At 41.1% G+C, this 26,443-nt stretch overlaps 1 long non-coding RNA gene across 2 annotated transcripts in view; it reads right to left on the reverse strand.

The window, feature by feature from the left end:
• Positions 1–26,443, reverse strand: part of LOC148222957 (uncharacterized) — a 451,561-nt gene that overhangs the window by 127,429 nt on the left and 297,689 nt on the right. For both annotated transcript variants that reach the window (XR_015805067.1, XR_015805068.1), the window contains exon 6: positions 9,946–10,571. This is a non-coding gene — a long non-coding RNA (uncharacterized LOC148222957). The remainder of the gene's footprint in view (positions 1–9,945; positions 10,572–26,443) is intronic.

Genomic DNA, 26,443 nt, shown 5'->3' on the forward strand with positions numbered 1-26,443 from the left:
TGGCTTGTCTCAAAACAGTCAGAAAGACAACTGTTTTGCTACTTGAAGGAAACTAAAAGTCATCTAAAAGTTCATAGGGGTTAACAACTGATTACAATCAAAAAGCTGGTACAACAGTGGATTCAATTGTACCATTTCCCACTCTTGTAGTCCTTGTCAAAAGACTGGATTTATGCCAGCCTTTCTGTCCTTCTTACAGTCTTTGTCAAAACAAAGAGGCACTGCAGTTTTACAGCCCTGTATTTTTTCTCAAAGATAACAGTAAACAATATTCTTTTGACGTTTTCAATATTCTATAATTTTACTCAATGGTCCATCTTATTCTTCCTTTTATGTTCTCAAAACTGATGGAAATGTGATGAAACGGCCAACAAAATAAAATACAGAATTGTGAAGAGGTTTAAGTAGTGAGCCTGGCTACTGTCTCTCATGGAGCAGGCAGAGTATAAAGGCTTTTGTTTCATTTTTTATTATTTTTGCCACAACTTTCTTGTGAAGTAACATCACACTACACAACAAGGTCACACAGAAATGCAGACCATACCAAGCATCTCCATTTCCCGATCTAAATAGTAGGTAAGTTAGAGTTGATTCAATGTCCTTTAGCAAATGCTCAGGAAGCCACAGGTGCCCCTGACTCTGTGCAGATATGTGTAGCTATGGCCCCAGATAAAACCCAGATAAATTGCTCCCTTTCAGACACTCCTCCTAATGTAGAGAAGATGAAAGAGTCTACATGGGACACATTTTTCACACTGCTTAATACACCCCTGGAAGCAATGTGAGCGTGCAGTAATAGGGGGAGTGTAAGAAACCACTCTGCAGGGCATTGGTGGTGCCCTAAAACAAACTGAAGATAAAATAACACAGGAAGGTCTCAGTGGTGAAAGCAAGATACAGGACAGTTATCAATCCTTATGTGCCAAATCCTTGCACAGGCTCTCCAGCTGATCTGTAGGGGTCCTCTGTTCTCTCAGACTGGGGCCAGCATGATCACAGAGAGAGAGTCAGTGTAGCATGGATACAGTGCAGATAGAGAATGGGAGAGAACAGAGAGAACAGAAGCACTATCTGCAGCTTCATCCCCTGCACTGCGAGCACTTCACCTGCAGTTGCATTTCTACCTGGCACCATGTGCTTGCAGACAGAGGGGGGGTCAATGAGGAAAGCACCTTAGCTATCATCAGAGGCAATTACCTCACTGAAGCTTTCCTGATACTCAAATTATTTCTTTAAGTCCATCTTCATTTGAATTTTTTCCCATAAATGTTTTGGGTGTTCTGTGTTGGCTACAGCTCCACAGACTCAAATTTAAGTCTACACTTTGAATACCTGAAGATGGAAACCTGGGAAGGAATGGAGAAGATGTGAACAAGGAGAGTCATCTTCCAACACTACAGAGTCCTGCTTTGTCACCGTCCTTGTCTGGAAATTGTCTTGACATCTGATCACTTTCTCCTCCCTCCTCAAAACTTCTGGGTGCAATGCAATCCCACTGGAACCTGAGGTATCGAGTCCTGTTCTTATTCACCTTATGGGAGCAATTTTTTACAAAGTGGCAGAGACATTTCTGTTGTTCTTCAGGTCCTTGAAAATTCTGTGTGTGCCAAGATGTCAGGTTTCTGCTACTTGTTGCTGAGCCTGAGGTAAAGGGGAACCGCAGAGGGGATTTGCATAGTGGCTTGAACCTCCCAGCCTTATTCCTGCTCCTCATTGGAAAGCCACAATGTCCTCCATAGTGAAAATATTCTCCACAAGAATAAGCTTTAGGCCTGGTCTAAGAGTAGAAGCTCTCCCTCAGTGACTCAGTCCCACAAAGAATTTGAGCACATGCAGAACAGTTAAGGGTAGAATATTAAACATTTTGCTGAATTATATCTAAGTGGCATAACCTAATAACAAGCAAACTAACTCAGAGTGGACTTAAACACCTCTCGTTAAATCCTGCTTTAGGGCGTAGCTGTAAAAAACATCAGCAGTTACAAACAGTTGAAAAATAGATACAAGTTGTTTCCTGAGGGAGTTGCTAATTTTTCTGGGTGTTTGATGCCTTTTCATTCCTTTGGTGGACCCACATTTTACCGGGCAATACGAAGAAATGTAGATAAAACTCCTTCACATAAATACACAGACTAATATTAAGTATTTTTTGTGAATGCTGTCCCATCAAGCTGTGTTTTTCTGAAAGCGAAGGCAGGTGCACACACATTCCTGTGTGAGATACTGTCTGATGCTCTCAGAAGAAAAGAGTTCACATGCAGCTCAAGGCAGAGCATACCAGTTAAAAAAGACCACGGAAGACAGCAAGTACTTCAAGAATTAGAAACACCTTTTGACCAAGGAAAACTGAAGGGTAAATATGATCTTATAGAATGGAAAAGGATTCAGATGATTTTCAGTGAAACTGCTGCAGTCCCTTGAGAGGAAAAAACTGGTTTCAAGCTACCATAGATCAACAGACAACTCTGAGATGTTCCTGCAAGGAACCTTCCCAGATGTCCAGGAAGAGAAGAGGACCCTGGCTAGCAGGCTCTGCACAGCAACCAGTCTCTCATCCCTCTGGAATCCAAGAAAGCTAAGTGAAAAAGCAGGGCAATAACATATAAATTATGTGGGTAACTTTTAAAAAATTCTTTTTAAAGGAAGAGAAAACTCACATATGCGAAATATGAACACCAAAGGACAAGGGAAAAGAGAGAGAAAGCATTAATAGACATCAAAGTAAAAGGGGGATGGACAATAAAATTACTCTGGGGTTTAGATTTGAATTATTTAATGTGTTGGAAAAGGCTGGAGAAATGTATAATTTTTGTAAAGCAACACAGTGCACTGCAAGAACATAACAGAGAACTAGAAACAATGGATAGGCTGTGAAAAGAGAAAACAGGAGAATAATCTCCATGATGGAGATGCAAGGACAGGGGGAAAAGAATAGAAATAGAGGTAGTGAACTGTAACATTTCAGAATCCTAGAATCACTGAGGTTGGAAAATCCCTCCCAGCCCATGGAGCCCAAGCTGTGCCCAATGCCCACCTTGTCCCCAGCCCAGAGCACTGAGTGCCACCTCCAGCCCTTCCTTGGACACCTCCAGGGATGGGCACTCCAAACCTCCCTGGGCAGCCCCTCACAAGGCCTGAGCACCCTTTCCATGGAGAAATTCCTCCTGCTCTCCAACCTGAGCCTCCCCTGGCACAGCTTGAGGCCGTTTCCCCTTGTCCTGTCCCTGTTCCCTGGCAGCAGAGCCCGACCCCCCCTGGCTGTCCCCTCCTGTCAGGGAGTTGTGCAGAGCCAGAAGGTTCCCCCTGAGCCTCCTTTTCTCCAGGCTGAGCCCCTTTCCCAGCTTCCTCAGCCTCTCCTGGGGCTCCAGCCCCTTCCCCAGCTCTGTTCCTTTCCCTGGCCATTCTCTGTCATTACATAATTACCTATAAAGTCATAAATGTGTGAACAGACAGAATCACACTGGCACCAGGCTTTGGCACTGCAGGACAAGGCAGGAGCTTTCCTGGTTTGTTCTGGAAAAACAGGTCTGTGGCAGCAGCAGGGTCTGGTTATTTCCTGGGTGGTAAGGCCCCCCAGCTTTTGACACAACAAAATAGGCATTTTACAATATATAAACGCTCACCAAAACACTATGCTCGGTACATACACATCATGAAATATATTAAGCCAATAATAATAAATCACTTTTTTATTATAATATTATCACCCAATATGGAGAATAACTAATAAAGTCATGAGGCGGTTCAATTTTCAACTTAAAAAATAAATAAAACCAGATTATAAACAAAGGTTTTCAATTAAAACAAAACAAAACAAATAAATAAAAATAAAAACAAACAAAAACAAAACAACAACAACAAAAACCCACAAAACAAAAACAACAACAAACAAACCCCAAACAGAAAAGCCCTGAAAAATTAGGAGGGCTTATATCTAAAATTAACTTAAAACCTCGGGATATAAATGAACTCAGAAATTCAACATCCTCTAAAACATTTCTACAAAGAAGCAGAAAGAACTTCTTCAGGAGGCTTCTAGCCCTAAGTGGGTGGTAATCAGCACTAAAGAGATAATAGCTACACTCTAGAGGGAAAATAAGCAGCATGAGAAAGCTACATTTTAGAGATAAAACTGTAAGACTAATTTGAGCATGGCCTAAATCAAATGTTTTCTACATAGTGATAAGTGTCTTCAGTCCTATAAATAGAATATTAAAAAAGGACAAGATATTTAGATGCTATAGGAATGGATTTAAATTTTTTAAAACTTATTTTTGAATTAACATTTTTCTTTGGCTTTCAATAGGAGGAAAAGTGAATAGTGTAAGGCAAAATCGCACTGTCTAATGGGAATAAAGTACTGAAAAGGAGGCTGCCACTGTCAAAAACCCCCACAGATCAAAGGATTTAATGTGCTTACAAGGCAAGGACCTGAAAGTCCATCCTGGAATAAATGAAAGCACTGAGGGATGAAGTGCAAGTGAAATAGGAGAGGCCTCTATCAAATGGTGGTGAGGCACTGCCTGACCAAAGAGAAACTAAAATCATGCTCAGACTTCAGAGACAGACCAAAAGGGGACCCAAAATATCAGCAGCTCCATTAGTTTTATCTCAGTGGCACTCCAGTCTCTTGAACATATTCTGTGGGAGAAGTGCAATGGAAACCCTGGAGGCAACAGAGCAGGGAGACAGGGCTGGCCTGGGATGGCAAAGGAAACCTGGCACACCCGACTGGTACAGGCTTCCAAGGAGCAAAATCTAACCTGGTATGCTGGGTTTGCATGGCCTGGTTTGGTACCAGGGGGGTCACAGGGGCGGCTTCTGTGAGAAGCTGCCAGAAGGTTCCACCATATCTGTCAGAGCCAATCCCTGGAGCTCCAAAGGTAGATGTGTCCATGGCCAAGGCTGGGCCAGTTAGAAATGGTGGAAGTGCCTCTGGGATAACAGATTGAAGGAAAAAGGAAAAAAAAAAGGTCGTTGCACAGATGAAATTACAACCACAGAAGAGTGGGGTGAGAACATGTGAGAGGAATAGCTCTGCAGACACCTAGGGCAGTGCAGGAAGAGGAGCAGGAGGTGCTCCAGGCACCAGAGCCAACATTCCTCTGCAGCCTGTGGTGAGACCATGGTGAGGCAGCTGTGTCCCTGCAGCCCCTGGAGACCCATGAGGATGCAGAGATCTCCCCACAGCCCCTGCTGGAGCAGGGGGATGTCTGAGGAGGGGCTGTGACCCCATGGAAGATCATGGACAGAGGGGTCCCTGCAGGAGCAGCCTGTCCTAAAAGGCAGAGTGACCCATGCTGCAGCAGTTGGAGGAGGGCTGCTGCCCATGGCATGGACTGATGTTGGAGAAGTTCCTGGAGAATTCTCCTGTGGGAGAGAGCCCAGGGTGCAGAAGAGGAACGACTCCTGTCCCTGAACAGCAGGAGAAGCCACGGTGGATGAACTCATAGAACTCCCATTCCCATCTCCCTGCACCAGTGCGGGAGGAGGTAGAGCTAGGAAGGAGGGGGAGTGGGGAGAAGGTGTTTTTAAGAGTTTATTTCACTTCTCATTATCCTGCTCTGATTTTGTAAGTAAAAATTCAATTAATACTTCTAATTCCAGCCTCTTTTGGCTGTGGTGATAGCTGATGGATGATCTTTCCCAGTCTTTACCTCAACCCATGAACCCTTCCTTATAGTTTCTCTTCCATGTCCAGCTGTGGAGGGGAGGGAGAGAAAAGCTTTGGTAAGTGTGTGCCTGGTATCACCCCACGACACCCAATAATATGGACATGAGGGAAACCTGTAAAATACTTAAGGTATTGGACAAGAGAAAAGAAAGTGATAGAATGATGTGAACTGGGAATTAGGCATTTATCACCTAATTACAGGAACTGGTGTGAAATGCTAGGAGGTGGCACCTGGAAATGACACAACTACAAAGCTGCTCCCCAAATCTCAGTGAGGACCAGAACCAGAGCAGGCAGGAGGGTGATTAGAAGCTCTCCCCTAAGAAGAGATAAAAGCAGGCTAAAAGAATTTCTTGTTTAGCCCAGCAAAAATGCCAAGTGCTAACAAATGCAGGTGTGCTCAATGTACACAGAGGGAAGGTGAAAGAAGTCCAAGCACAGTGCTGGCAAAGGACAGATGTGTAGACTGGCACAAGAAGAGCCTTGTAGGGGCAGGTGAATCTCTCCAGCCCATTCTTTCTGTTCACAAACACTTCACAGCAATAATTTAATCCTAAATTACTTTCTTGATGTCGAGCACACTGAAATGTTTGTTGCTATGTGTCAGTTTGGCTACCAGAGCATACACGACTGCAAGAGTACACTTTGACAAATTTGAGGGGGGTTGGGTTAAGGTTGTGCATTTTATCTCTGTATAATCAGAGTGAGGAAAAAACACTTTCAGTGGATAAGCTCAATAAGAGTCATAGGAGCACAGTATTATTCAGCTCAGAAAGGACTTCAGAGGGGTTCAACTCCAGCCTCCTGCTCATGGCATGATTAGCTGCATGAGGTTCAGTTAACACTACTTTTCTTAGAAACGTGTCCCACTGATCAAAAATTCGATTGGGAAAAAGATTTTCCTTATATCCAGATGGAAAAAAACCCCAATGCACTCCCAGACCTCACAAAATATAATCAAACTATGCATGTGAATTTAGCAGAAAAAGACTGTAAGTAATAATTTAATGGTTTCCTCAGCTCAGACTTGTCTCTTTTATGAGGTATTGATTTCAATACAGAATAGTCTTAAACCTGCCGAGTAGAAGAGTTCAGGAAAAGCATATTTACTGCACTGAGTAGGCTCCTACCATTATTGAATTTTTGACACCTGTTTGGTAACCAGTCAAACACAAATCCTTTCCTTTAATTCTCATGCACACACACTGTACCACTTTCCTTCCAGAAGCCTCAAGGATAGTCCCCATTCCAAGATGCTTAAAAATCTGAAAGCAGTAGAGAATGAGATATGGTTGAAGTATCCAGCAAAAGATACTTTAAAAAAGTTGCAGATTTTTGCAAACAGAGGACAACAAAGATTTTTCTAATCTTGGCCTGGAAATGTATATTGAAAAAGAAACTGTCCAGCCCCTGCTTTGTACAGGCCGTAGTGCTCAGCACAGCAGGCAAAGAGTGTGGGTGGATGTGAGTGTTCAGCAGCTCATTTAAATGTTCAGGAGCAAGTAAACAGGATTATACCTCCATGAGAAAAATTACTCTATCAATATCAACTCAATATTTTTTGCTAGTTCAAATATCTTTCTTGATTTTCATGAATGAATCACTGATAATAAGTTGCAAAATATCCTCGTAACCTTTCCAAATGTATTCTTTTAAAAAATACGGATGAGTATTTCCCAGATATCTCTAATTTTGGCAGATTGATGTCATGAAGAAATATAAATTTCACTGAATATTGTTTTTTCCTTTCCAGAAAATTCCTAAACTATTTTGCAGTGTTTCAAGTGTCTCCTGAAAAGATACAGAATCACTTCGTTTTCAAGAAAGGATGTAGACGTCACCCCATCTGAAGATAGTAACTTCTACTGGGGCATGTATCCTTACCACTATGGCAAGAAATGAAGGTAATGAAATGAAGTTTAACTCATGAGCACTGCTGTTTACTCTTTGTACAATGATCCCAGAGAAACAGATCAATATATTTTTAGCTTTAATGAAGTGCCTCTTAGATATTTGCTGGTCCTAAAAACACTTCTCTGACGAGTACTTTAGTTCCACGCAAATGTGTTCTTTCATTTTCCTGTTCATCCTACTGGTACCTTAAAGGAGCCACTGCTTTTGTTTACTATTATTTCAGCTTTTTGTTTGTTTAATTACTACATTTGAAATTCTGTTTTGTAAATAAATCTCTTCTTTCAAGTGCTGATTAAGAGCAAACATTCAAACAAACATAGCACAAACAAGAGGAGTGTCCCATCCTGATGCCCAGAAGCTGCACACGCTTTTACTCTGGGCGATTTAGGATATTTTTCAGGTACAGAACACAACCAGTTTGAACAGACGTGGAGGAATGTTATCTTCAAGGCTGAACAACACATTCCAGGGATTGTGACTATTTACTGAGGGTCTTGGTGCTTTTCAAAGGTACAGCCTGAAGGCACAACTCTTGAACTTTTTCTTTCTCAAAAAAAAAGTCTATGAAACTTTAATTGCTGGTGACTTGGGCAGTGTGGGCATACAGCTAGAGAGCAGAACTGCAAGCATTGCTCAGCTTGTCACAACCAACAGGGATGTGTTAGCCATAGTAGGCCACAAGCTGTGGCAAGAGTAAGCGGGATTCTGAGGAAGGAATGTAGAAGATAAGAGAGTGCTTGGTACGATGAGCCTGTGTGGTGTTTTGTGGGGAATCGTGTGAATACCTGGTTTGCTTGGAACGAGGCATTGATTAAGCAATGTTATTTAGTTACTAAGTAATATAGCCTAGTTACATGAATATTATTGTTGTGCTATTTTTAGCTATAGCTGAAAAGGTATATAAACTCAGCTGTGCGTATCAATAAATGGCTTCACGCTTGCATCAAGCTGGAGACCCCATCTCTTTATTACCACTGCCATCAGGGCAGAGCTAGCCAGAAGTCCACCACAACCCTAAAATGAATGTGCAGTGCATGGCACCAGCAATTTCCTCCCTCTTATAATTCAGCAGCAATTTCCTCTGTGTTTTTGATGTATTCTCTGTCCAAATTACTAATTTATACTAAGTTGCTCTAACAGAGTTGCAAATATTAGGCAATATTTATTTCCAGCCAGCCACGCTTGAAGATCTTAAAATTCTCCAACTCTCTAACCTATAAGAAACTAAAATTATTTCCCCTTTCCATCCCATGCCAGGGATTACATATCTGTAACTTGTAAAACACAGTAAACAAAGGCTGAAGAATTGGCTCTTTGGGACCAGAATCACGTCTGGGGAATTTACAACCATTTCCAAATATCAAGAGAGGCTTCTAGGCATGGAAAGCAAAGAGCCAAGAGAATTAACCCTTAGAATGAGTCTGTGCTATTTATGTATCTTACATCTTATTGTTTTGGGTAGGTGATAGTGTGTAACGGCAGCACAGTTCACAGTTTAAATCTGAGACCCCTTAAAAAGCAGCAGAAATCTCACTGTCTTCTCCAGTGATCTTGATCATCAAGTGCTTCCAAACCTCTCTTCTCCCACTGCCAGACCCCACTTTTCATCCTTTTTGGGCAACATCAGGTTCACCATTCCCTCCACTGGCCTGTGTGCAGGAGAAATGAGGCTGTTTTGTGTTTTATCTAGAGGTCTGTTTCTACCTTTAGCTTCAGATACAACTTCCATTGAGATTAAGTGACAATCACATATCTAAGATTAATTGTTTGGTTAATAGCCCCAAATACCTCAATTTAAAATAAGCCTTGCCCAGGACAAAATGTTCTGAACCAGGGCAGACATACAGATAAATCATAAATCAGTGTGGGCATTTCTAAGTCTACAGGGGTACAGAAAATAAAGTCCAGCAAAGGAAGCTCCTGAAATAACATTGTGCTGGCTTGGGGTTTAAAACAAAAATAAAAAAAATCTGGCTCAGAGCAAGATCTGTGATTCTTTACAGTTGTCATATGCTATTGTGGTATAGGGTGATTCATTCTAAAGTAGTGTAAAGGAGACAGCAAGAAAGGTGTGCCTTAACTCTATGTCCAGTGTCATGAATCCATGGAATAGTCTCAGTAAATTCCTATCTTTAACATTAAAAGAAAATGAAGATGTTGGGCATATTTGATATATGCTCAATATACTTTTCAGTGAAGCTAAAAATAATGTGTTTTAAAAAGTAATGAGAACTAAATTCCTAAAGAAACAACGGACAGGACATGCAGAAGTCCTAGCTGGAATCTCTGGAATCCTACACAGAAGTCCTCCATGGATGAGTAGAGACAGATGAAACTGACTGGGAACCAAAACTTACCTAGAGACTGAAAAGATCATCACATTCTGCAACAGCATCTGTGCAAACAATGGCTAAAAAATGAGAAAAATGACAGAGGGATGAGAAAGATGAAACATATTTGAAGGAGAGACAACAAAGTCCTATACAGTTTTGAAAGAAATGAGAATAGAAAGGGGGAATAGATGGAGTTTTTTCACTTTGCTTTAGGTTTTTTACTGCACCTTCCAATGCTAGAAGCAGGTGTTATCTAGCAAAGCTGCAAATAACAGGCTTAGAAAAACCAAATTGTGTTATTCACACAATGTGTGTCTGAGCCACAGAAGTGGGCAGTAAAAGGGAGACTGGACAAATTGAAAGGACAAGTGGAGGGTAATGTCCCAGGAAAATCCCAGAGGCACAAACAGTTACAGGGAGATTATTCCAGAGAAATGCCCCTAAATGTTTCCTCTGCTCTTACCTGCCATCCTGCTGGACACTGCCAAAGGCAGGACTGAGTTGCTCCTCACACGAGTCCTGGCACTCCCCAGGACAGCTGGCACACTCCAGCATGCCAAGGAAATATGACCTTGTGGAACTCTATTGTGGCTCCGTGTGCTCTGTTCCCTGCTCCAGGCTCTCTCCTCAGGGCTGGGGGCTGGCAAAGGCTGTAATCAGCTAAAAGAGACCCCTTAGCACAAACTCACCCCCAGAATCTCTGTGAACTTGAAAGAGCTCAAGGAATTCTTCAAGCTTTTACCTTCAGGGTAGCCCATCCCATGGATTTTTCTCTGCTCTCACACAATACAAAATTGTCTCCAGCTTCCAGCTTAGCTCCTGCTCTGACCCAAATCCTTGCTTACTGGATGTCTTAGGGATTTAGTGGAATTTCCCCCACCTGCTTTGAAAGATTTGATGGATTTGACTATTTGTTTTGATGTTTATACAACAGTAGCTGTAGCCATAAAAAAATCTCAACATCTCAAATTCCATTCAGGATAGCTTGGTTTCTCCACATGCCCATATCTTTCAATAGGAAGCATGGGGCAGGTGGGGGAAACAACATAAATACCCAAAGCCAGTGGAAAATATATGTAGAGGTCATAGCAATCATTTCAGCGTTTTTTTTCTTTTTCTTTTTCTTTTTCTTTTTTTTTCTTTTTCTTTTTCTTTTTCTTTTTCTTTTTCTTTTTCTTTTTCTTTTTCTTTTTCTTTTTCTTTTTCTTTTTCTTTTTCTTTTTCTTTTTCTTTTTCTTTTTCTTTTTCTTTTTCTTTTTCTTTTTTCTTTTTTTCTTTTTTAGAAGATCATTAATTGGAAAAAGTCTTGACAATCCGTGATTGCTGTGTAACAAATTCTCAGTAAGGGAATGGTGTTTGCTTGCTGAGCAGTGCCCCTGGGTTCAGATGAAGGGGTTGGTGCTGAGCTGCCCAGGCAGAAGGCAGTTATGATCCTGTGCAGGAGGAACTCAGTATTGAAGTTCCTGGCAGCAGTGATAGCTTGAAAAACTACTTGAATATTGAGCTTTTAATCTTGTTGTTCATGCTTTCATAAAGTGAAAGCTAAAAGCATTTTAAGTGAAAAATGAGATCAAAAGGTAGCTCAATTCACAGTATTAAAATGTAGCATCATGGTTTCTAGGTTTCTTATTCTTCTGGTATGAACAATTCAGCAAATACAACAAAAGAATAAATATTATTAAATGCTGGCATGCCATAAATCTGCATTTTTTCTTCTCAAAACCAATATTTCTCCAAAGAATACTACCACTGTGTATTCTACAAAGAAAAAATGTTCTGGTAATCATCTGGGTGTCTTCTCATCTCTGGTCCTCCTGTCCCCCCTTAATCCAGTGCTGTTTTTTCTTTCACATCCATAGTGCCCAGCACAATTTGATTTCAATGAAATAATTTCCATTATGTCTTGCATTGGTGTTGTTGCCACTGAGTTGCTTTTTCCCTCCCTGCATCATTTTATTTTTATTAAGGTCACCATTAGGCCAGAGATTGTTTGTGACTCAGGTCTGCTTGTGTATATTACAACCTTGTCTCAGTTCTCCAAGGAAAATTGTTGCTAAAGCATGAGAAAGGATACAAGCTAGAGAAATGGAAGGTAAGAAAGGTGCTGACTGTTACCAAGAAATTCAACTTCTGCCCCATCAAAAACATAACAATTGGTTTCTTCAGGGAGCTCCAAAAACTAAGATTGAAATTTTACCAGAGGGCAAAGTACTTCCTACTTTTGTATTAGAAATAAACAAGTACTAGTGATATTACACTAAGCAAAAACTGGTCTTCTCCTGTTTGATAAACTTTTTTCCTGCTTGTTGAGTGAAGTCATTCACAGGGGAAAAGTGAATGCAAAAGAAAAAAAAAAAGGACAGTGAATAATATAAGTGGAGGAAATGCTTGAGACAGAGCTGTCTCTGAAGTACTTTTGGAGAGCATTACTTTTATTTAATACAACGGTATTTGATTTCACTCCATCACAGACCATCCATTCAACAAACTAATTTTTATCTGTCTTGATTTTTCCTGAATGTATTTCTTATTTTGCTGATGAATTCTTCTACCAAGCAGTCTGGAACCAGATGCTTCTATTTCTAAATTCCAAGCCACTTCAGGTTAACTGTGTAACCTGTTTGTATACTTTACAGAAACACAGTAAATCTCAGATTAAGAAAAAAAAAAAAAAAAGGCCACAAGGTAGACATTGAGAAAGACACAAAAAAAGAACGAATTCCAGCCAAGGAAACCTTCAGATTCAGCAATTTGTTCTCTTAATAATTTTTACTCAACTGGCAATATCAAGATGAATACCTACTTTCTCTTCATTCTCTCCTCTCCTGAGAACACCGTCACTCTGCAAATCGCCAGACTAAAGAATGCATTTCTAAGTTGAGGAGGTTTAAGGCATCCAAGAAGACAACAGAAAAAAATCCTGAGGAGCAGCACTGCTGGCTGGAATAATAAAAGCAAAGCAGACAGCTTCAATGGCAGCCATAAAATAAAAATAAACCTGGATTTACCCAGATATCTAAAAAAGGCACATACCAGGGCTTTCATTTAGATTTCTATTCCCTTTTATATATATATTCCAGAAAAGCTTTTATTTACCCATATTTCCACACATTTCTTTCTTAAAAATAATATTCTGGAGGGGAGTGGGGTTTGTGATCAGTGTTCAAAACCTACGTCTAGCTTTGGAGTACTGCATGTTCATACAGAGCAGTGCTATGTTAACCAGCATTATAGATATGAATTAAGAAGATAACTACTTCTTACCCATCTGCCAATCAAATACAAGTCATCATCCTCATGAAATGAAAAGCCTTTCTGGTCAGGACCAAAGTAAAATCAGGAAATTCATTCTACTGTCAATCATGTCACTTCTCTGCAGTAAGAACTTCTCAGATCTTCAGCACCTTCTGTGCTTGACTGACTCTTAAGCAGAGCTTAAATCCAGAGCACAACATAAACCCACAACCAATAGGATCCAAAAATCTCTTCAATTGATTTTTCCCTCCCAAAGGCATAAGCTTCTATTAATCAGCATCTGATTTTTATCTATCAACCTTTCAACCTATCAAGTCTTATCATTTGCTTAAGTTTTCTTAGTATTTACTTTTCTCTTAATATTTCTTTTTGGCTAATTTAAGTGAAAAAACATGTTGTCAAAGCAGAGTATTTTCATATAATCACAGGCTATCTCAAGCTGGAAGGGACCCACAATGAAATTTTTGGCAAATTTAGCAGCAGAGCCAGACACCACTCAGCACTGAAACTGTTGTCTCTGAGACTCTGTCCCATCTTATTGCAGCCCACATCTAGGAGAGTTTCAGAAACTACAGAAAAATGTTCTGCTTGTAAGACAAAATTTTCCTAAAGACTGACTGGCAAGCTGCCTTCCAAAAGCCTTGGAAAATTAGAAGACATTAAAGATTTTCTGGTAATATTATCAAAGAATCATCATAGCATCACAGAATGGCTTGGGTTGGAAGGGACCTTGAATCATCTCATCCCACAACTCCCACTCTCCCAAGGTGCTCCAAGCCCCATCCAGCCTGTCCTTGGGCACTTCCAGGGATCCAGGGGCAGCCACAGCTTCTCTGGGCACCTTGTGCCAGGATCTTCCCACCCTCACAGGGAAGGATTATTAGAAAAAATACATCCCCAGGTGTTTCACATAAACCTCTTTATCCTGGGCTTATTCTGCCATCCAAAACTTTCTTCAATTCAATCTCAGACCACAGCACTCACCTCTGCAAGGACCAGCACTGATGTTACCACAAAGAAAATCATCAAGCATGAAAATTATTCTAGAAATAAAGCTGAGGGGAACACCAGAAATTTTAATCAATTTAATTCATCTGATTCCATATTGTTGCTCATCCTATAAAGATGGGTGAAAACCAGGATTCTTCCAAAATCTGTCTCCTCCTGATTATCGTAAAGCTAAAGGCTGTGCTAGCTTTGGGAACCTCTACCCAGGAATTTTGCAAGGCTTGCATCGATCAGAAGATAAAACTTGACAACCCAGAAAAAAAACCCCAAACACTCTATTAATCAGTCTTCCCAATTTTGGAGTGCAGAGCCTGTAAGGAAAGGTCCACACACGGAGGACGCAACTATACCCAGCTACGGAGCTGTATCTGCTTCCCAGGAAGCACTGAGGAAGCTGCTGACTTTGGACTGCCTCTGGTGCAGGACATGATCCCAGAGAAACATGGCCCCATTCCTTTCACAGCCAGCAGTCCTTGAAAGTCTCTGACTTGTTCAAATAGAAAATCAAACCAAGCTGATTCAGCTCAGAAGATGGGCAGCTCAAGCCGCACCCTGAGATGCCAGGATGAATATCCTGTATCACCTCATCATTTACTGAAAACACTGCATTCAAAACTTATCTGTCTATTGCCCTGTCAGCCTACCTTCTGTGCTGGCAAGAGCCTGGGACAGGCACTGGGACACACAGAGTGATTTGGGACAGCCAGCATGGCCTCACCAAGAGAGAATCCTCTTGACCAACCCTGTGTCCTTCTCTGATGCAACGACACCATCACTGAACAAGGGATGAAATTTATCTGGAATTCTGTAAAGCCTTTGGCGAGATGGAGCACCTCACCCATGAGAAAAGGCTGGGAGAGTCGGGATTGTTCAGCTGGAGAGGAGAAGCTTTGGAGTGACTTAATGTGGCCTTCCAGTGCCTGAAGGAGTTGATAGGGTGCACAGAGGGAAACCCTTTATGAGGGCCTGGAGTGCCAGGACAAGGGAGAATGACTTCAGACTGACAGAGGGGAAATTTAGATGGGATATTGGGAAGGAATTGTTCCCTGGAAGGGTGGGCAAGCCCTGGCGCAGGGTGCTCAGAGAAGTTGTGGCTGTCCCTGGATCCCTGGAAGTGTCCAAGGCCAGGCTGGACAGGGTTTGGAGCACGCTGGCACAGTGGAAGGTGTCTGTGTCCTTGTGGAATGAGACAGGTTTAAGATCCCTTCCAAATCAAACCATTCCATGATTCCATGATTCTGGTAATTACAGTAAAGAGAATAAAGACATATGCTTTTCTACCCAAATCCTGGGCTAGGCTTCGGCAAACTCAAACCAGAATGTGAGAGAACTGAACATAAACATGTGAAGTTACAAACTACTTTTCTGACCAGCTATGTGTTCCAACACTGCCATTATTGGCATAAAAGAGAAAGAGATTTGATTTGTGAACTTAAAATTTCCTGTGTTTTCCACCAGCTGAATGGGAAGATTTGAGAGCTGCACACACACTGTTTCTTCTCTCCTGCAAAGCCCTGAAGGTCTGAGAAGCACTGCAGGGTCATTGCAGGGAACAGGGAAAACTCAGTGAGATGAGACCTGACCTTTGTTAGTCCTTTGGAGTGTTGCAGGTTCAGACCTAGACACAGAATTCTGTGCTTGTCTGCTTTGCAAAGTCTGGACTGCCCAGAACACCCTGGTCACTGGGCTCTGCACCCAAATGTCAGAACTGGGAGCTCTGAACATCTAATTTTACACACACACACACACACACAGAGGTGGGAACTGCTTTGTGTCTCATGCATAAACACAGCTCAGCCCCAGACTGTTCCTTTAGCTCCTCTGTGACAGGCTTGAAACCTAAATTTAAAAGAGACAGAACTGGAATCAAATATTCCAAATGCTTGCTCTTACCACTTCATCATTAGCAAAATGCTTTCACCCATAATTGTTCTCATTACAATAGAAAAAAGCCAGAGCATAAACAATGCTGATCTTGGTATGCAAAGAATGGCATCCCCATGGCTGAACTGAGAGTGCAACAGAGTCATGTTCTTCAAATTGGAGTCAACAATTATTCCACGAATGGGGGACAATGGAGCTGAAAATAAATAGAAGGATGTGACAATCTGCCAAGTGGCGTATAAACATGATGGCAGCCTGAACAGCCTGAAAAGACTTCTAAAGATATTCTTTTACTAACATTATATGTTCAAAGCATTTTTTACCTTTAAAAGATGCAGTCTCTACTTCCTTTATCAAAATTACTGATTTACTCATTACGAAGAGTTTATCTTACACATATTTTACCTTCAAAATAAAATATGCCTTTAATTATTAATTATTCTTGTTAAAAGTAGATTTCATGGCTATGTTTGATGTTAGGATTTGTCTCTCTGAAGTTCATTTAGATGGCTGTGAAGTCTCATACTTGGAGTTCACTCTTGCCAGCAATTGCAGTGTCAGCTTAGAAACTCAGCCTCTGTTCCTCCCTGAGTGGACAATGGTTCTGAAAAAGGCACATTCCTGGACATAGTGACCTCCTGCCCACCAACAACATGAGCTGAGGAAGGACACTTCAGACATTTTTTGTCATCATTTGAATTTTAAATTTGGATTTAAAAATTGGTTTCCATCTTGGGCTTCCTTCCCTCCTCTTGTTCTGACTACATGAGAAAGCTCAAAGTCAGATTTCCTGGCTCCCTCGCACACGTTCTGTTTCACTGTCTCCTATCACAGCCACAGAAGCAAGAGCAGATGTTGGTAGAGCATTCCTGAGTGTCGTTCTGGGGTGTGCAGCCAGACATTTGTCAGGCTGGTTTGATTTCCTGAGGACTGCAAGGAAGGTTCTGCTGGAAAATTCCCATCTGCAACTCTGAGCCACTCCTGCCAAATCCACCCCAAGCCTTCAAGGAAGACTCCCACCTCCGGATTTTTGCTCATGGCTACTTTTATTAGTTTTCTTCAAGAAAACTTCTTTTTCTGTTGTTTTTCCTTGTTAACACTGCTATGAAGATGGAGAAAGGCAGGTTTAGGAGTAAGAAAAAGATGCACATTCCCAACAAATGGTCACAATCTTTGCCACCCTAGTGTTTAGAAGTGCTGCTAAAGCCAGCAGGGAAGACTCACAAATCACAAAGATTTCAGTAAAGGAATTTTCTATTCTTCCACAGCTGAAGAAACATTATAATTTAAACACATTATATACGTGCCAGATGTAAACTTCCTTTATGATCTAACTGCCTGCAAACCATTTTCCAAAGGACTTCAAGAAAAAAGCAAGTAACTTTTTTTTGTATTTGTACATAAAAGATTAACTCATACTTTGCAATGCCTTAAAACACCCTTTAATTTCCAAGTGAACTTTGTTTTGTTTACTCACTACATATTTGAATTAGTAAATAAATTTCAATAAAAGTCTTATTGCTGAATATTACCTTTGACTAGAATAAGCCAAAGTTTTGGATGAGATTGGAAATGTTTCCATATTTAAAAAAAATTATTATGTTAAATGGGTTAAGGCATTGTCTCAAAACTGAAGGAAGGTTTCCAAATACTTTCTTCATGACTGAAATGATGTTTGTGCACAGGGCAGGAATTAAGTAGTTATTTTCTAAGGGGGAAAAACAACCCAAACAAATCATGGTAATGCAAAAAGCCATTTTCCCCACTAATTTTCTATAGGAATCTTATCTGTATGTAAAACTTATGGTAAGTAATGCATTTAGCTTGTCGCTGTGAGTGAGGGAGATGCCAAAGCTGTGGGCTTGGATAAACATCAGATAGGGACACCGGGAACACTGGGAACACACAGCCCTGATTTTGCAGGTCTTGATGGGTTTCCTTCCGAACACCCTGTTCGTTTGCAGGTGCTTTAACGGGATCTAAGGCAGAGGTCGGACAGCCCTTTGTGAGTGGGTTGTGCCCCGCGGGGGAAGCCCCGCCGAGAGTGCACCCCGTGTCCCATGCCCGTCCTCATCCCCGTCCCTCTTTCCATTCCCATGCCCATCACCCTCCTCATTCCTTTCTGCATCCACTCCCTATTCATATACTAATTCCCATTCCTGCACCCCTCTCATTTCCATGAATATGCCTTTCCCCCTTCCGATTCTCGTTCCCCTCCCCATTCTCATTACCTCTTCCATTCCTATTCCCTTTCCCTCTCCCCCTTCCCCCCCATCCCCATCCCTTTCCCGCTCCCTGTTCCCATTCTCGTTCCCGCCGGGCGCGGAGGCGGTGCGGGAGCGCCCCCTGGTGCTCCGTGGCCGCAGTCCAGGCTCGCTCACGGCAGCGCAGGTCCGCGCAAAGGGAGCACCCAGGTGAGCATCAGGTGTCACAAAGCGTGCACGAAGAACGCGCCAGGGGAGCACCAGGTGTGCAGGATGCACTGCCGGGCGTTGCCGGGTGCTTTCCGTTCCTGTGCACGGCAGGAGCTCAGCCCCGATGCCATTTGTGTCCCTTTCCCTCCCGCTTCTCTTTTCCTCCAGAGGTTGAGCAAGGTGCGTATCACTGAGTTCTCTCTGTGCAGAACCCCCCCGTCTCTCCGGAGCACACAGCACCCTCAGCATGGCTCAGAAGACCCCTCTCCACTCCCTGCCCTCCAGCTCAGTGGGCACACAAAATCCGAGCCTGTCCTCCCTTTTCTCACCCCTAGCCTGATACACATGCAGCACAGCTGACACCTTCCTTCTCGCAGAAATCTAAAGTTTTCCAAGGAAGTACAATATTTTCAAATTCTTAGGAAAGAAGTTTATCTTTTGATTCATTCTAAAATGTGGAAGTCTAGTATTGAAACTGTATATTTATCGGGAAAATAGCTAAACCATTTCAGAGAGTGAAAGTCCTCAGCCTGAGTCTCTCTTGTTTCCATTACACGGGTGAGAAAGTGTGACTGTTGTGCATAACAAAAAGGTAAGTCATCTTCATAAATATCTCCAAAAGGCCATTTAGCTCCATCAGCAAACGAGGGAAATGAACTATTTAGTGCAGTTTAGTGAGTGAGTTTTCATTTCAAGGTTGAATAATGGCTTAAAAAAGAAAAACAAAAGAGGCTTTAAAACTTTTCCTAACCTTCAGCTCCACTAACTGACTGCTGAATTCAGGGGAAGTGACCTATTTCTCAACACTTCAAAAAGCTTAAAACTGTGCAAATTACATTGACAAAGACATGTTGTTACGCTTCCTTTGCACAATATGTTGAAAATCAAGAAGAATATAAAATCTATTACAGTCAAAAGGCCTAAAGAACAAGGCTCCTGGAAAAAATGCATTTCTAAGTTCTTCTAAACTTATTCTTAATTTTATTTCTTCTTTATAGCATCTCCCCAGTGTGTGTTATGAAGAACTGATCTCTGTGTAGTCAAAATGTTTCAATTTGATGGAGGGGTCAGTTACAATTACAAAATAAATTAGGACTTTTTTTCTGATCTTGCTCTTCAGTCAGAATTTTTCACCACCAGGAGAAAAAGTATTTTGGTTACACGTGGAAAAACGATACACTCAACATTTTACCTCTTTTGTGCTTCAGTAAAAGCCAGGCTTGAGTACAAAATATTGCAGAGTTCACACCGAGGCACTCAGGTTATCTGGTGCTTTCCTAAAACACTAAAATACCTGGGTTTTTAGATGCCTCTGAGTAACTAACCTCAAGCCATTTTCTATGCTACTTATCTTCTTAGCAATGCTTTGTCAAGATCAGCCTTGAGAAATGATGGAAATTAATTGAATGAAAGGGCTCTCAATTAAAAATTGGCTAATTTTCAAAGTAACTAGCAAGCCTTTTTCCATTTCAGGCTTAGTACCAGACAAGATCACTAGCAGCTTCAGTTCTCTAAAGATGTCCAGGGATCATTTTTAATTTTGAAATAAATAGCAGATGCAATCTTCTTACCCTAATTTCCCCTGCATTCTTTATTACCATCTGATATCATCCTTTCCAGCTCCGATTGACAGAAAGAAAACTCTGGAAGCTGGAGTCTTATTGAAAATGCAGTCAAAATGACTGATAGTTAGAAGAAACCAATCTTGAAGTCACTGCTCAGAGCTGGGTTTTTACAGATGGAACACAGCACAGGCAGAGATAGACAGCTTTGTGTGATTTCCCTTTTCCTGTAGCAAGAAGGTGTGTCTGTGCAGGGTAGGGAATCCTGGGTTTGCTTTTCCTCTTTCCCCAGCAATACGTGTGCTTTGCTCAAGCATAATTTCTCTGGTAATCACACAGACTAGTGCAGAAATTGTAAAACTGGGATTCCAAAAGCCACACCTACCCTTGTTCACTGCCAAAATAGGCAGAATTAAAACCTGAGAGCTCTAGATTCTCTCCAAGAAGGCAGATCAGGGAGGAAAAAAATGTGACTGCAGACCCAAATCTTGGGCCTCAAAGCCATCTCCTGGGACATTCCTCCAAGGCAGCTTTGAGGCCCTTCAGCTGGGGCCATGTGCAGTGGGGATTGCCAGCGCTGCAGGGATGGTGCTACTCAGGAAATCACCTTCCCCTCATGTTCAAAGGGCAGTCCTGATACAGCAGCGTGGACTCTCTATTGTTTACTTTTTCATAAGCCTTTAGTTAGAGCCTAGACTTGTAAGGAAATTAATGTTCTCTGGGCTTTAATTCACTTTCTGGAGCTCTCAGAAAAAGAGTTTACTAAGAAATGAGGCCCGGATTGGAAACATTGCTGAGTGCTGCTCACAGCTATCCCTTACCTTCCTCAGAAAGATAGCTAAAAAGAGAAACCCTTTAGCTCTTCCAAGTTTGTTTTGATTTTATGTAACTGCTCATTTTAATGTGGCTTCTCCTGCAAGTACAATCAGATGACACTGATGTCTGTAACCTCAGGCAGTCCAAATTTCCTGGCTCAACAATATCACAAAGAGAGAGAGAGAGAGAGAGAGAGAGAAAAGCTATGAGCTCTTTGTCATCTGCAACTGAAAGAGCAATCATGGAAGCATGGAATGGTTTGGGTTGACAGGATGTTAAAGCCCATCCTTTTTTACCCCCTGCCATGGGCAGGGACACCTTCTACTGTCCCAGGGTTCTCTGAGCCACATCCAACCTGGCCTTGGGCACTTCCAGGATCCAGGCCCAGCCACAGCTTCTCTAGGCACCTTGTGGTGCCTCCCCACCCTCCCAGGGAACAATTCCTTCCCAATATCCCATCCTACCCTGCCCTCTGGCAGTGGGAAACCATTTCCCTGTGTCCTGTCCCTCCATCCCTTGTCCCAAGTTCCTCTCCAATTCTCCTGGAGCCCTTTTAGGCACTGGTAGGGGCTCTAAGATCTCCCTGGGGACTTCTCTTGTCCATGCGAACACCCCTAGCTCTCCCAGCCTGGCTCAAGCACAGAGGGGCTTCAGCCCTTGGAGCAACTCCATGACCTCCTCTGGACTCGCTCCAACAACTCCAGGTCCTCCGTGTGCTGGGCCCCAGGGCTGGAGGCAGTTCTGCCAGGGGGTCTCATCAGACCAGGGCAGAGGGACAGAATCCCCCCCTCCCAGAGATGCACATCTATGAAAGACACAGGTTCCACTTGGACTGGGATGAATCAATATAGTTGTCACTGAAGTACACAGACCCCTCAGTGGAAAAGCATCTACTGCCCTGGTGCCCTTCAGCTTCCAGCTGGCTCCCTATAGACAAACGGCTTCTGGGATCTGTGGATAAGGAAAGCACAGGGCCAGGAAGAGCTTCTTAGCCTCTTTTTCCTGCACTAGTTTCTTAAAACACTGATGATTTTCCATTTGATTTGCCAGAGAGACTGACACCTTTAATGCAGCTACATTCCTGCAGGATTCATGCAAATCACAGGCAGATGAGAGACCCTTCGGCCCCTAAACTAAGACTATAGAACTTTGATAGCACTCAGAAAAAGAGAGGTCATGAAACTTGTAAAATGACCACAGAATATTAAAGACAGTCAATTATGAATAATAGGAAGAAGTCAGGAAAACATTTTGTTTCTGTGCGTAATTAAATTCCTTACTATTTTCTTACAACTATAAAAATTTACAGTTTGAATATTTACGGAAAGCACATTTTAGTTGTATATTCAACAAGCTGATCACCCTGATTTAATTAAGAAGGGTAATGCACACCTTCAGAGGAGCTCAGCAGGCTTTCAGAGAAACTGAGGTGAAAAGCAGCTGGCATTACAGATAGATCTGGGATAGATTAAACTACCCTTCTTTGAAAATAAACACTTTTATAACCCCTTTTCAGAGAAAAGAGCATCTAGAAACCTCATCACTTTTTGACAGACTGTTTTGCAAAATCCCTTCCATGTTACTTGTTATATGATAAATGTACATATCTCACCACAGCCAGTGATGCATCATCTATATCACTGCAGCCAGTCCTGATTTGTTTGTATAAAAGCTTGGTTGTGGACTGAAATGATAAAAAGATGAACATTAAGCACTGGTTACAGAAAAGAGTGCAACAGTGCTTCAGAAAAGACAGAAAGTCTTTGAAGTTGCTGAGAAAGTTGGACAAATGTAAAACCAAAACACAGCAGTTCCCCAACCCCATCTGCCACACTTTTTTTTGGCTTCTCCCCTGCTGTGTGCACAGAAAAAAATACAACAGTTCAACAATGAGCAACAATCCTTTCATATGAATCAACAGTTATGCTTTGAAATAATGTGGGTATATTAATTCTTCAAAGCCAGACATTCGACTAAATACTCTTTTCAAAGAAAGCTATGATCTGTTACAGACACCCTTCAAAAGCCAACAGCAGTGTAAAATAAGTGAGTATGAAGAGTTCAAAATTCCTAATTCTTGTGGACATGAGGAGGAAGTACATGACAAAAAAGTGTTTGGAATTTTTAGGTTGTACTTGCAAACACTCACGGTGGGAAGATGAATTGTTCATCTGCTTAAGGAAGAAATATATCTGACCATTTTCTTGGAGGATGGATAAAAGTTCTTTCAATCAAACTGGAAATGAGGCTATTCCCACATTACAGATAAAATATACATGTGATGCTCTGAAAGAGGAGTTTGCCATGTTCTCATTAACGATTCATCTCCTGGTGTGACAATCACTCAAAACAGAAAGATGAAGCTGGATTTTTTCCTGATTCCCAAGTGTAAATTTCTAAAGCCAGAATAAGGGGAGGATCCACTCTAGAAAATACATGCATTTAGGCAAAAAATACGTTTTAAAAATCAGGATTTTATTCCTGCGTGGATGGGGCAGCCTGCTCTAGTGTATAAATTCTATCATTCTCTAGTGTTACCATCAGGACTTCCCAGGACCACAAAAGCTTGGAGGACACAGTAGAATCCTCAGTCACAAAACTGCAGGCTAGGAAAGCTGCTTCCCAAAATGCAAGATCCTGCTTACTTCAAACATAAGCCAGTGAATCACTCATTTTGGCATATGTTTGACATGTGCTAGAAAAATAAATCCCGGTTTCCATTCCTGCCAATGGTTTTTCAGCCATCTCGAGAGCCTGAGCTCCCTGCTGAGTGTTGGCTGTCTTGTTCTCAATGTCCATCACTCCTCATCCTCAATGTCCATCACTCCTCATCCTCTGTTGCAAGCTAAATGAGGTCAACCTGACACAAGCAGGACAACTTAAGTGAGGCTAGGTGTTGTGGGAATCTCCTCCAGAGTGCAGTCAGCAAGCATCTTTCTGCTGACTGCCATGGACTGACTGCATCAGAACAGGCCTTGAATGCCTTAATTCCTGAAGGAATTAATCCTTAATCCATTACGACCCTTGGCTCTATAAAAAATTCCTTCTACAAACATGTCTCGCTCCAGAGAAAAATCTCTTACAATTCTTTATTTTCCCTTGCTTCTTTCATCTGGATTAGAAATATTATTTCAGTTTCTATTCAAGTTCTCTGAAGCCTCAAGGACACCATGGAAACACATCCCCCTCCCACAGATTGTTTGGAGCTGTCTCCAGAACTCCCCATCCTGGGTCAGGTGACCATTTGCCAGCCCTTACTGAGGTGTCTTTAAGAGCTTTCTTTGATGTTGGTTATTCTCCTGTCATCTCCAATTCCATTTCACACATCACAATCCATTAGTAGCATGACAATTTTTCTTTTCTCTCCACTTTACCTTTTTTGCTGCCATTTCATTTAGATCAAATTAAATCAGGACTATTCCTTTGTATTTGGGGGTTTTTGACATGTAAGAAAAACATATCTCCCCTTTCTTTTCATAGGATATATGAATTTAAAGTGCAACCTTTACTTACTTGCTCAAGTATTGTGTTTACCAAGAAAATTCTTTCTTTTATGTATTTCATATAAAGCACAGAGGAACAAAAAAGGAAATTCCATTTATTCATGTAGATTACACAGATAAAATTTGCAAGGATTTGGTAAATATTATCAGGTATAGAACCATAGTGTTATTTAAATAATTTTAATAGAACAAATTCAAAGAAGTGATATCTAATTTATGAAAATATATTCAATAGTAGCTGACACTGCTATCTCAAATGCACAATTGCAGATTAGTCACTTTAGCAACTTTGTTCAATAATTTCTGAAACATTCCATAGACTTTGGTATGATTCTATTATGCCTTGTCTCACAGCTGATCAATGTTCTTCCAATTCTCACTTCTGCAGAACTAAAATTCATGAATGAAGTGATTAGTTACTAAAAAAGGTTTTTCTTTCTAGTATTGTAGAATCATTTTAAGACTGAAAACAATTAAACTGTCAATGAATTAATTAATCTGATTACTTTGAATTTATCTGGCTACATAGAGAAGGTAATTAACCTTGGTTATATATATATGTGTATATAAGATACAGTCTATTGAATTATTTCATTAACTTTATGGGGAGGGAGGGAAAACGACAGCCACCTCCACCTTCTAGCAATCACAGAGAAAATTCTTCAAATGTTATTTGAAAAGCCATGGAATTCTGTGAAATATCCTGAAACATGGGCAGTGCTACCTGTCCACTTTGGGAACACACCATCAAGCCCAGTTAAACAAGGTTCTTTAGGAGTATTTTATGCCAGATTCCATCTCTGTTCAAATGCTCCAATTTACATGGGATAAAACTGTGAAAAATACGATTTTTTTTCTGTTCTGATAGAAAAGAAAGAAAAAATTAATTTCTTACTACATTTTGATGCTTAGCTTGTGGAAAACTCAGTCAATAATAAGATTAAATCCAAACTCTTTGACTGAGGGGTTAGAATATGAGTTTTGCTTTGCTTCTCACCCCTTTCACTTTTTGGTTATTATCAAGACCTTTGATAACAAGTGACCCCACCAGAGGATTTAATCTCTCCAGACTGCAGTTGTCTGCCAAGTACTGAAGATTTTTTTTGTATCACTTCAGTTTTTCAGTCCACTATATCCTGTTTTTTCCACCATCTCAGTGTAAATTATCAATGCTTCAGCAAAATCAAAATATGCAAAACCTGACAGTTAAAAATGCCCAACCAAACATCTCTGTATACCCAACACACTTTGGTAATTATTGAATTTGTCTTTATTTCCAATTTCAGCAGCTGAATTTTTCTGTGTTTGTCAACCATGTAGGAAATCCCAGCACCACTTCTTCATTTCTGCACTTAATTAGCTGCAAAAAATGGAATACCACCTCTCAAATTGCTCTTCAGTAAACTGTTTTTCTTGTGAATACATTCCTCTAATAAGTACCAACAATTGAGTTAAAATTTCTATGCAGCACACATTTATCCCCTGCACCTGCAAAAATGCCTTTTTAAAAAGTTAAAAATTAGCAATATATTCTGTTTTAATTAAAAGAAGCAGCAAAAATATTCACTTTTTATCAAATCTGACACAAGTAAGTCTATTTTTTATATTTTGAGAAGGCTTAACTGACTTATGAACAGTCCACTTTGCCCTACATTGCCCTGAAAAGTTGAAACAAAGAACATTTGTGTAAGTGATAGCTTGGGTGGACTTAACCCCCCACCAATTCGCAATCCAAATGCAATAAAACCATCCTTTCATTGTTCTTCGTATATTAGTATTAGAATATCCCAAAAATACTCCTGAAGTCACCTCTAGAACACTAGATCACTTAGGATTGTTAATAAACTTTAAACAAAGTTCTGTGTTGCCAAAAACACTCTGAAGTAACATTTCGCAACCAGCTTTCTCTACGAGAGAAATGGGGGTGATTATAATTCAATTAAAGACAAAGCAGGATGGGTACAAGAGATATTCTTTTTTGTCTTTTCTGAAAAATCAGATCTGACTGTGGAGGCCTTCTACAAACGAAGGGAAATTACATCCATGTGTTACTTGCTTTTGTTTTCTTCATCACCACCAC

Source organism: Sturnus vulgaris, chromosome 8, assembly GCF_052056855.1.
Source record: "Sturnus vulgaris isolate bStuVul1 chromosome 8, bStuVul1.hap1, whole genome shotgun sequence".
NCBI classification, from domain to species: Eukaryota; Metazoa; Chordata; class Aves; order Passeriformes; family Sturnidae; genus Sturnus; species Sturnus vulgaris.